The sequence below is a fragment of the Mirounga leonina genome, unplaced genomic scaffold, assembly GCF_011800145.1.
Source record: "Mirounga leonina isolate KUSES-001 unplaced genomic scaffold, KU_Mleo_1.0 Mir_174, whole genome shotgun sequence".
NCBI classification, from domain to species: domain Eukaryota; kingdom Metazoa; phylum Chordata; class Mammalia; order Carnivora; family Phocidae; genus Mirounga; species Mirounga leonina.
Genome location: NW_023270451.1, coordinates 82,284,608 through 82,296,760, shown reverse-complemented (window position 1 = coordinate 82,296,760; position 12,153 = coordinate 82,284,608). Strand labels below are relative to the sequence as shown.

At 36.5% G+C, this 12,153-nt stretch overlaps 1 protein-coding gene across 1 annotated transcript in view; it reads right to left on the bottom strand.

Moving 5' to 3' along the window:
• CNTNAP2 (contactin associated protein 2) overlaps window positions 1–12,153 on the bottom strand; it is a 1,539,511-nt gene that overhangs the window by 891,377 nt on the left and 635,981 nt on the right. The gene's annotated exons all lie outside the window — the stretch shown is intronic.

The following is a 12,153-nucleotide window of genomic DNA, read 5'->3' as shown; positions in this document are numbered from 1 at the left end:
AAATGCAATTTTGGGGCATGGATCCCAAGGACATCAACGTTACAAATGTTCAGTCTCAAAATTTAATTCTAAATAATCACGCATCCAGAAAAGGTCACTTATAAAATACCATCAGCTGACAAATCTTTCAGTTCTAAACAGTAGACCAGAATGCCTTTCTAAAAATTCTGTGAACATTTCTCCATCATACAATTAATTTACAAACAAACATCATCAGCTTAACTGTTCATAGCAAAAAGGTCTATTATTCCAATCAGATAAAAATAAAAAGGTTATTCTTTTCAAGAAAATTAATTACTAAATTAAAACTCAGATAAAAGCAGGCTTGTTGATAGCAACCACTGCTGCATCTGAGCTTAAACTGTGATTTCTATTCATTTTAATTCCAATTATTATTTTGTACTTTTAACCTTCAAGAGGTATGCCTTAGCAATCTATGATAGGAATAGGCTCCCAGATACAATGAAGTTCAATTCTTCAATGGGGAAAGAATGATTCACTTGCTAAGAAGAAAAATACGCTACTTTTTAAAAAATTTTCTTCTTCCACATGTTATAAAAAATAATAGCCTGACGTCTTTTTTTTTTTAAATTTTATTATGTTATGTTAGTCACCATACAGTACATCATTCGTTTTTGATGTGGTGATCCACGATCCATTGTTTTTGTATAACACACACTGCTCCATGCAGTACGTGCCCTTCTTAATACCCATCACCAGGCAAACCAATGGCCCTTCCCCCCTCCCCTCTAAAACCCTGTTTGTTTCTCAGAGTCCATAGTCTCTCATGGTTCATCTCCCTCCGATTCCCCCCCTTAATTTTTCCCTTCCTTCTCCTAATGTCCTCCATGCTATTCCTTATGTTCCACAAATAAGTGAAACCATATGATAATTGACTTTCTCTGCTTGACTCATTTCACTTAGCATAATCTCCTCCAGTCCCATCCATGTTGATGTAAAAGTTGGGTATTCATCCTTTCTGATGGCTGAGTAATATTCCATCGTATATAAGGACCACATCTTCTTTATCCATTCATCTGTTGAAGGGCATCTCGGCTCTTTCCACAGTTTGGCTATTGCAGACATTGCTGCTATGAACATTGGGGTGCATATGGCCCTTCTTTTCACTAAATCTGTGTCTGTGGGATAAATACCCAGGAGTGCAACTGCTGGGTCATAGGGTAGCTCTATTTTTAACTGTTTGAGGGACCTCCACACTGTTTTCCAAAGGAAACAGTCAACAAAACAAAGAGGCAACCTAAAGAATGGGAGAAGATATTTGCAAATGACACTACAGATAAAGGGCTGGTATCCAAGATCTATAAAGAACTTCTCAAACTCAACACCCCAAAAACAAATAATCAAGTCAAAAAATGGGCAGAAGATATGAAAAGACACTTCTCTGAAGAAGACATACAAATGGCTAACAGACACATGAAAAAATGTTCATCATCATTAGCCATCAGGGAAATTCAAATCAAAACCACATTGAGATACCACCTTACACTAGTTAGAATGGCAAAAATGGACAGGGAAAGAAACAACAAATGTTGGAGAGGTTGTGGAGAAAGGGGAACCCTCCTACAGTGAAGTCTTTTTCCAGAGCAGAATCTAACTGCATTAGCTCTGTATATGGATATATTTAAAGATACAGTGTTCTAAGCTCAATATGCTACTCACTCTGATAAGTCCTTGCATTTGATTCATTTATAATTCACACTAAATGTTTTAGGAATTATTGCCTCAAATAAATAGGTGAGAAAACTGAATCTAATAAAGTTTAAGCATCACATAGTAAATGGCAGAAGATAGAACTGAAACACAGATATATCTGGTTGCAGAGGCTCAATTCTTACAAACAAGAAACAAAAACGAACCAAACAACAACAAAACATGTTATATATCTCTCTGCATCCATGATCAGAATTTGCTTACACTGCGTGCATGCACACATGCGCACTCATACACACACACACACACACACATTTCCACTGCCACCACACTTGGACAGAGCTCAAATTCTGGGATGTCCTTGTCTCACATAGCATTAGGTTGGTAAATAACTGACACACCATCCAGTTTCATTTGCTAATTTTCAGCATTTGCACCATCAGATTTTTGTGGTATTGGAATCTCCTCCATGCTATACGTCTTTTATATTTTCTTACATTGATGGTTTTCCCTCACAACTGTAATTAAAATTAAATTTTATATTAAAAGTATGAGAATCAAGATCAAGCATTTTCTCTAAGGCACATTAGAATAAGCCCATGAGTATTCGTTTAAATCATTTTCATACCTTGTGAAACTCTGAGCAAACAGAACTTTGTGTTCACTTTTTTTACATAAGGACTAAAAAAAAATATATATATATATGTGACTTCTCCTGCAAACTTGTTCCAAATTTGTTTTGCCTTTACCATTTCCTGGACCATCTGTTACTTGGAGGGTATGGTACAGATTTAGTTTTGTTTCAGAAAATCTATAAGGAATAGCATCTTTACGGTGTTTTTTAAAAAAGTAACAATTTTGTTTAGCAAATTTTAATTCATATGAAATCGAACATAAATTTAAGAGCTTTTGGAATTCATTATTTGAAATTCACTCAGACTACCACTGTTGATCAGATTGTTGCTATAAGATAGGTACTTATAATAAGTATTAATACATTTATTCAGGAAAAAAAGTATCATCATCTCAAGTTTTATTAGAAATTTGTGAGTCACAGGGGTGGCTCAGTTGGTTAAGCATCTGCCTTTGGCTCAGATCATGGATCCAGGGTGCAGGGATGGAGCCCACAGTGGGAACCCTGCTCAGCAGGGAGCCTGCTTTTCCCTCTCCCTCTGCCCCTCCCTGTTTGTGTTCTTTCGCTCACTCACTCGCTCACTCTCAAATAAATGGATAAAATCCATTTTAAAAGAGAGAAAAAAAAAATGTGAGTCATAAATAACAAAGAACACATTAACAAACAGGATGAAAGCAGCACTTTTCATTTGCTGTTAAAGACATGGTGTTACTCCACTCACTGTTCTAGAGCCAATGAATATCCCAGGAAACAGACTCACCAGCTCCCAGAAACAGGGGTCCTGGTGGATGCACAGTGGCTCGGTACCAGACCAAAAAAGAAGGATGCTAGTTACTGATACTTAAAAAAGACCCACATGTCTCCTAGGGCTAGCACTTCCTGAGATCCTCCCATGTGTGCGGCACTTTGTACACACACTGTATATGTTCGTGTGTTGACTCTCCCCAACAGTGAGTGGCAAGACAGCAGGATGGGAAACAGCATGAGGATGAGGACGACGGGTTCCGGAGCCAGGCTGCGCGCCTTTGCCCGCCCCCTTGCCAAGCTGGGCACTTTACTTAACCATTCTGTGCCTCAGGCTTCTCTTCTCTAAAATGAAAAGAACACTGTCCATTTCATAGACTGGCATAGAGGAGTAGACTAATTAGTATTTCTATAGCGCTAGAACAGCGTCTGACACCCAGGAAGCAGTATATTTATATCAGTATCATGTCAAAAAAAATTTTTTTTAAGTTTTGATTAGTCTCATTTTATAGAGAAGGAAGCTGAGACTTAAATTTATTATTTTGGGGGGAGTTACAATTACAAATGTTGGTGTAGTTGTAAGTGAGCTCTCTAAACAAGACAGTAATAAAGTAAGTCTTAAAACGTGGAATCATAAATATACACATACGAGACAACTGAAAAGTAGTGTGTCTTAGCATTATGCTAATGGGCACTTGAAGCTTAGAAAAATAATGTCCGGTGTCCAGTGACAACATTAGATGTGAAAAAAAATTCCTGTGAACAAACATCTTAGAGGTGACGATGATCTGTTCTGAAGAAATGTATGAGATGACTCAGTTATGACAAAGACACCGATGCTAAAGCTGCATGTGAAGAAATCAGAACAAAAGTATTTCCAAAAAGTGAGGGTGGAAAATAAACTTCCTAAATTATATATGTATGTAATTTTAAAAACACATAGTAATTATGTAAATATTATACATATATTTACTTACAGAACTAAAAGTTTTTTTGTTTTTTTTTTTAAGATTTTATTTATTTATTTGTGAGAGAGAGAATGAGAGACAGAGAGCATGAGAGGGAGGAGGGTCAGAGGGAGAAGCAGACTCCCTGCTGAGCAGGGAGCCCGATGCGGGACTCGATCCCGGGACTCCAGGATCATGACCTGAGCCGAAGGCAGTCGCTTAACCAACTGAGCCACCCAGGCACTCCAGAACTAAAAATTTTTACATGCAAGTTAGTTAAAAGGAACTCTTAATTATCTTGCTGAAAAAATAGGGAACCACCCTATATTTGGGGTCATATTCTGCTCAGGCACACATGTACCACGCCCTCTATGAGCCCGAGAAACGGTTTAGAGCTCAAGAGTGTCTGACCTACAGACTCACCCTCAGGGGGGCAGATAGCACAATGGACAGAGCAGGGATTCGGAAGTCAGACCATCGGGTTCAACCTCATTTCTGCTCACTGAATGCCAGACCTTCAACAATTTAGCCTGTCTCAGTTCTCTTACCTATTAAATGGTACTAATAAAAGTATCTACTTCATAGGGTTCTGGTGACGATTATGTGTAAATACGTTATCATTTAAAGAAGTGCTTGACACATAGTTAGCACCCAGTAACTCCTGTTTCTTCTTCCGTCAGTGAGCCCAGCTCTCTAAATATCAGCTTGGGTTGCTGTTTAATTCTGTAAGCATTAACTATTATAACATAATTAAAAATTGGTTTTGTTTATGAACAAATACCCTCCTCCCCATATAAATCCAGTCATGAAATATCAGTGGTGAGAAATTTGGGAATTTGGCAGGGTAGCTGATTATATTTCTTGTTAGTATCAGGGTCAACAATTTTTAAGCTAATTTAAGCCAACTTTGAGCCATATAATAAATCAGTCTTATTCTTTCATAGTTAAGGTCTGCTTTCCCCTCCCCAAATTGTGTGTGTGTGTGTGTTTTAACTAGATTATTCAATAGATATGGTTCTGAAAAAAAATGGTAATGGTTCGTTGAATGTTTGTGAAGTATTTCCAAAAATTAGATATAATTCCAAGCAAGGACTTCCCATGGTGACTAATTTTGAGAAGACTGATATAACCTGAAGTACATATTTTCTAAAGTATTTGTGTTTTAAAAATATACCATTTTGACGTAATTTTACACTTAATGGTTATTTGATATTACTTTATATTAGATAACTCCAGTTATTAAATCATAACAATCAAAACTTTTCAATTGTATATTCTAAAAGGAAACATATATTTTTACAAAGTTTTTAACCTAAAACCAACATCTTTGAAACCATATTCCAGCTTCTGGGCTTAATTTTTTTTCGTAACTAGATTGTTTTATAATAGTTTCGCTTACATTTCTCTACCTTATAATTGTTTGAAAAACTTGTTTTGTATGCAAATGTAACATGTTAATGAAGCATATTCTATCTACACTGTCTTTCTAATGGTATTATTTTTAAAGTAAAGCTCTTGAGGTGGTTGCACTGATATAACAAGAAGGAACAGATGTTTCTCTTATTAGAGACAAGAAGAAGAGACTAGTTTAATGAATTTTGAAAAAAAGAAAAGTATTTAAAATACAGTAGCAAACCAAGATGCAACATCTGTCTGAAAATGCTTCAAATAAAATTACAATGACTGGAATTTCAAGTCTTTTGCTCAGTAGTCAATCTTGAGAGAAAAGTTTCCTAGGATATGAACCCATCTTTAGGCAGTTACAGTGTTCTGATGTGCTATGGACAGATCTCAAAAGTTATCAATTATCCATTCATGTAATAAAAAGGAAAAGGAGAATATATCTCTTTATAAATATGCCATGCACTATTTCTTATATTATCTATAAATTCCATATCATAAGGAACTTGATCTCATTTAATCTCGCTCACTTTTATGTGACAATACAAACCACATTATAAATATGATCACTTGTGGTCACACAGAACATGTAATAAGGTGCTTGGGCAGGCAAAAAATTCTTTTATTTTTGTCAGCTGAAGAAACTGCCAAATGCTTTCCTCCAGGTACAGACAAAAAGTCACTTTAAAACATGTCTTTGTCTTGAAAGAGCCACTTGAATGGAATCTTTAAGATAGATAAATACATAGAGGAAAGCATATTGCATGACTTTTTTTTTTTAAAGATTTTATTTATTTATTTGAGAGAGAGAGAATGAGAGACAGAGAGCATGAGAGGGAGGAGGGTCAGAGGGAGAAGCAGACTCCCTGCCGAGCAGGGAGCCTGATGTGGGACTCGATCCCGGGACTCCAGGATCATGACCTGAGCCGAAGGCAGTCGCCCAACCAACTGAGCCACCCAGGCGCCCCGCATGACTTTTTTTTATTAGTGTTGCTAGTCATCAGGGAAATTAAAACCATAATGACGTACAATTTTCCACCCACTTCGGGGGCTCAAAACTAAAAGAACTAGCTAAGATTAGGATCAATCTGAACTCACACACTGTCAATGAGATGTAAACTTGTATAACCACTTGGAAAAATCCTTTGGCAGCTCAGTTTTGTTTTTTCTCTAATAATGTTAAACATATGTTAATCCTATCACCCAACAATTCCCCTCCTAAATATTTACTCACCCTAATCAAAATACATGTTGCAAAAATATTTGCACAGGAATGTTTTGGCAGCTTTATTTATTACAGGCCTAAACTGAAAATAACTGTATATCCACACAGTGTATAGTCATACAAAGAAATGTTGCTAAGTAATAAAAAAAGAATGAACTAGTGGTACAAACAACATTTTTTGCCTGGAAGAACGTAGACACAAAAAATAACACTGAATGAATCCTTACGTATGAAATTCCTGAAAAGCAAAACTAACCTACACTGACAGAAATCAGGCCAGGTGGCTGGGCTGCCTATGAGAGAGAGGCGCAGGTGGGAATGGACAGGGGAGTGGCAGAAGGAAACTCTCTGAGGTGACGAACATGTTTCCTATCTCGACTGGAGGCTGGGCGCGCTACGTATGTGTATTTATCAGAATCCACTGAACAGTACACATTTAAGATCTGTGCATTTTACACACAGCCGATTCTCGTTCGTGGAATCTGTATTTGTGAGAACATCTACTTGCTAATATTTATTTGTAATTCCAAGCCGATATATATATTTTCATGATCACTCACAGACTCAAACATGCATGGATTGGGTGAAAATTTGAGCCATTTGGCACAAGTTCCCAGATGAAGTCAAAAAGGGCAGCATTCTGCCTCCTTGTTTCAGCTCTCATCCTGTTACCAAGTGTTCTTTCCACTGAATGTTTAATACCATGTTTCTCCCATTTTTGTTATTTTTTGTTGATTTTGTTATTTAAAATGGTCCCTGATGGTACAATATGTGATGAAGATGAAAGGTACATTTATCATGATGAGCTTTTCAGCAAAACTGCTGAATCACTATATTGTATGCACACACATAAATCAACCAATCAATAAAAATAAAAAGGTCCCTGAATGCAGTGCTGAAGTGCTGTTTACTGCTCCTAATTTCAAGAAAGCTGTGATGTGTCTTACGAAGAAAAAGGATTTATGTTAAATAAGCTTCTTTCAGGTACAGGTTATAACACTGTGGGCTGCGAGTTCAATGTTAATGAATTAATCATATATATCAAGCAAGAGAACTTTAAACAGAAACACACAAAAAGCAAGATTCTGTACTGATCAGTTGATGCCAATGTTGTGACTAGAGGCTTGCAGGAACCTAGCCCTATATTTCTTGTAGGAGCAATAGTTCAGTATTCACTAATTCAGTGTTTGCAATGACTACAGGGAACATAACTACCATGAATAATAAAAAAAAAAACTGCATGTAATTTTTACTTCAAAAATATGAAGAACATTTTTAAAAGAATTGAAGTAATAGTGATACTCATTTTTAAATTCAACTGAATTTTATTTGAGGCCTGTTTTTTGCTTTGTTTTCTGAATTATCAAACAATTAGAAACCCAATGTATAACATGCCATTATTTGATATTAAACAAATAAAACCCAATTAGGCTCTGTATTAATATGTTAAGCTTTTAGAGGCCAACATTTAGGATGTTAAAAAAATTAAGTAACTACCCCAGGACTATATTTTCATATAAAAATCTCTAATAATTGTCTTAGCCATTACTGATTCCCAGCCAAAAGTCAAATACCACTGTACTTCAAAATCTCTTATTCAAAGTTTTATGATTATCCTATGGTCACGTTTCTCTTGAGATAATCTCCCAAAGAACGTTTTTAGTTGGAATATGGTTATGTAAATACCTAACTTCAAAAAATCTTATCAATCCAGGACTCCAGTTTATGCACTAATTCTGAAAGATTCATTCATTCATTCATTCATTCATTCATTCATTTCAGTCTTTGAACCTGCCTTGAATAATATAAAATGTAATACAAGTTGCACTGAAGAAGTTATTGCTAATTTCAAAGAAGGTTTCAAGTCATAATATTTCTGATTCAGGTGCACACAGAGATAAGACCAAAGATATAGTGTGATACTATACTTAAGAGTCCAGGTGTCGGGGCGCCTGGGTGGCTCAGTTGGTTAAGCGACTGCCTTCAGCTCAGGTCATGATCCCGGAGTCCTGGGATCGAGTCCCACATTGGGATCCCTGCTAGGCAGGGAGGCTGCTTCTCCCTCTGACCCTCCCCCCTCTCATGTACTCTCTCTCTCATTCTCGCTCTCTCAAATAAATAAATAAATCTTAAAAAAAAAAAAAAAAGAGTCCAGGTGTCACTCACACATGGATTCAAATGTTAACTACACTGTTCAATTCATCTATAAATATATACAGTACCTACTATTTCCCAGGCACTACGTTAGCATCGAAGATGCAGAGGTAAGTAAGTCGGAAGTGGTCTCTGCTGTAGAAAAATCCAGCTACCTTATTTTGAGGCAATTACTAAGCCTCTCTGCAACTCGGTTTCCTGACTTTTAGAGGAAGCTGTAGCACTATCTCAGAGAGTTGTTATAAATAATTCATGAGCCATAGTGTGTATGAGCCACCTGACACTATCAATAGCTAGTAGCAGTTTTTATTTTATCATTATTATTTTTGTTATACATATACAAAGACAAATACACATATGTATAAAGAGAAAGTATATCCAAGGTTTTACAAAAGGCATATATCACATTTTGTGGGTTGTATGTGTATCTGCATAGGGCAGATAAAGACAATATTGAGGAATGGCACCTTACATGAGTTTTGAGTTATAAATAAAAGGTTTTTATAAATGTTTTTCATCTATAAAACAAGATGTGCTGAAGAAAACACAGAAACTCAAAAAAGTATACTGGAGGGAAAAGAAGATTCGTATCACTAAGAGACATCACACTTAATATCTGGTGTATTTTATTCTAGTTTTTACCATTAAAAAAATGCAAACCTTGTAGATTACTTTGATGCTATAGTTGAAGAATGGAGAAAAGTATAAAAGAGACAAGCAGGAACAATCATCATCCCCTCAATTCTCTGATTTCCCTTGAATGGGGGAAATTTGGCAGTCTTGTCTTCTCAGCCTAACTTTTCAGAATTTAAGGAGAATAACATGGAGATTTACCCCTACCAGCTCAAGCTCTCCTAGAGTTCCACTCCAAAGAGTTATGTTCATTCTTTCACTCATTTATAGTTCTTCTGCTGCATGAATGGCATTGTTTTAGGCACCAGGATCTAACAGTGAAGAAGACAGACAAGGTCTTGCCCTCAGGAAGCTTACATTCTTGTGTGCAGAGACAGATCATAGGCAATAACTAACAATTTATAGTACAATTTCAGGTATGATAAATACTATAACAGAAATAAAACAGATGTCATGATGGAGAGACTGCAGGACTTGATAAGATTTTTTTGACAAGGAGAGAACCCTCTGAGGAGAAGACAGTAAAGCTGAAACCTGAAGGACAAGAGGCCAGTCACGTGGAGATTTCATGCAAAACATGCTTGGTGTGTTAGAGTCCCAGACGCTAAGATGACATGCTTGGTGTGTTAGAGTTCCAGACGCTAAGATGACTACAGTGGTTAGCGTTCAGAGATTAAGAGGGCAGGATTGAGGAAATGAGAACAAATAGATAGGCAGAGGTATGATAAGTAAGGGCCTTGCGAGCTGTAATTAGAACAATAAATATTAAGTGTGATAGAAAACCTTTGTTATGTCTTATGTGGAAAGTGCCATGATGCTGTTTCCATTTTAAGGATATACTCTAGCTACTGTAAGGTGAGTGGATGTAAGGAGGCAAGACTGGAAGCAGGGAGACCTATTAGAAAGCTGTTAACAGTAGTTAGGACAAGAGATTATGGAGACATGGACAGAGGTCAGCACTGGAGAAAAGTGGCTAGATTTGTCACATATTTTGGAGATACCATTGGCAGACCTTGCGCATTAACTGGTTATTGAAAGTTTGAGAAAGACGAAGATTTGTGACTGAAGCATTTGAGTGGAAATGAATGTCATTTAAATAATGGGATTCTGGGGAAGGGAGGCAATGTTGGGTACATTCATTAGATATGTAAATAGAGAAGTCAGGCAAGTACTTGCCTATCTGTGTCTGGAGCTTAAGAGAGAAGGTCTGGACATAGAAATCTGATGTCATAAGCGTAAGGCATGAGACTGGATAAGCCTACCTAGGGAGAACACAGAGATGAAGAGGAGACTTTAGTGTGAGTCTTGGCATGCTCTAAACTCAGAAGTTGGAAAGAAGAGAGGCCAAGAAATAAGACTGAGAAAGAGTAGCCAGTAAAACAGGAAAGAAATCAGGAGAATGTGCTGTTAAGGGAGAGACTGTTTCAAGAAGAAGGGAAGCTTCAAGGAGAAGATGCCTGTGAGCTGTCAAGTAAAGTGACGACAGACGTGGACACTAGATCTGGGAGTCACGGAGTTCAATGGTAACTGGAGCGGGCTGAGGAGGGCACGGCAGGTGAGGAGTGCAAAGAGGAAAGAAAGAGAGTCCTTGAATAGCTGGGCTACACAGGAGAATTTTGAGTAACAGTCTATGCTGAAAATCTGAAGAACATTATGAATCCTGTCCTAAGAAAAATCTTTATTCATATATCCAAAATTTGTTTATAATTTCAGGGGTTTACCTCCTCTTTCAGGTTCAGAACCTGGTTTATATAATCCATCATCTTTTAATTGCATCACTGACTTTACTGGGCAATAAAAATACTATCAATTCATGTATGTTTTTTGGATTCATTACTTTTCTTACATTCCATTTTTTCCATTTAATGGCTTATTGGTTATATCTTCTGTTCCTTAACTTTTTAAATAAATATGCCAGTTAATTGGTTTTAAACTTAAGTATTCATTATTATTGTTTATAGTCACTGTTTTGTATTTGTCTTAAATAGATAGTTATGGTTGGGAAATGATTCCGAAACCATCTGGGGAAAATGAGTTATTCTCATTGTTGTTATTACAATTTATTTCTTAAATCTAAATTGACTAAGTTTTATTTAGTCCTTTATCTTTGTTCTGCATATGTTTCAGATAAAGTGAAATATCCTACAATTTTCTCTAAAGGCACACAATCATCCTTGTTTATAGGAAACTGTCCAAATGGCAAGGACATTCAAATCAATTATTCTTTTTCCAAGGGCATTCCTATCAGAAACACTGTACTTGATAAAAAAAAATAAATAAATATTATGATTCCTGGCCTCAAGAAGTTTGCCTTATTGTGCCAGCTAATGAGATTTAAATATCTTTACATGTATTTTTTAAATTTCTATGAATCGTTTCCCTGTGTTTTATAAACTAGAGTTGCATGGCACAATAAACAAATAAGAAATAAGTAGGGAAGGCAGACTGTAGCTGAGATGATTTTGGTACCTAGCTGGGGATCTTTGTTAAACAAGAGGTAATCCCAAGTGTAGACATCCTCTTGTTTTCATAGTCTAACTGTAACATGTTCTTCAAAGTCTGTTGATTCCTGTCTTCCTTGGTGGCACAGCCCTGCTAGAGAGGTATTATAATGATTACAGAGTGCCTCATCTCTTCCTTATCCCAAAGGCATACAGTTCCTGTCCTTGTGCACATTAAGGAGAAAATATTGCTACATGATGCTATTGGTTAATTATTGTCTATTCCATCACATCAGCATTATA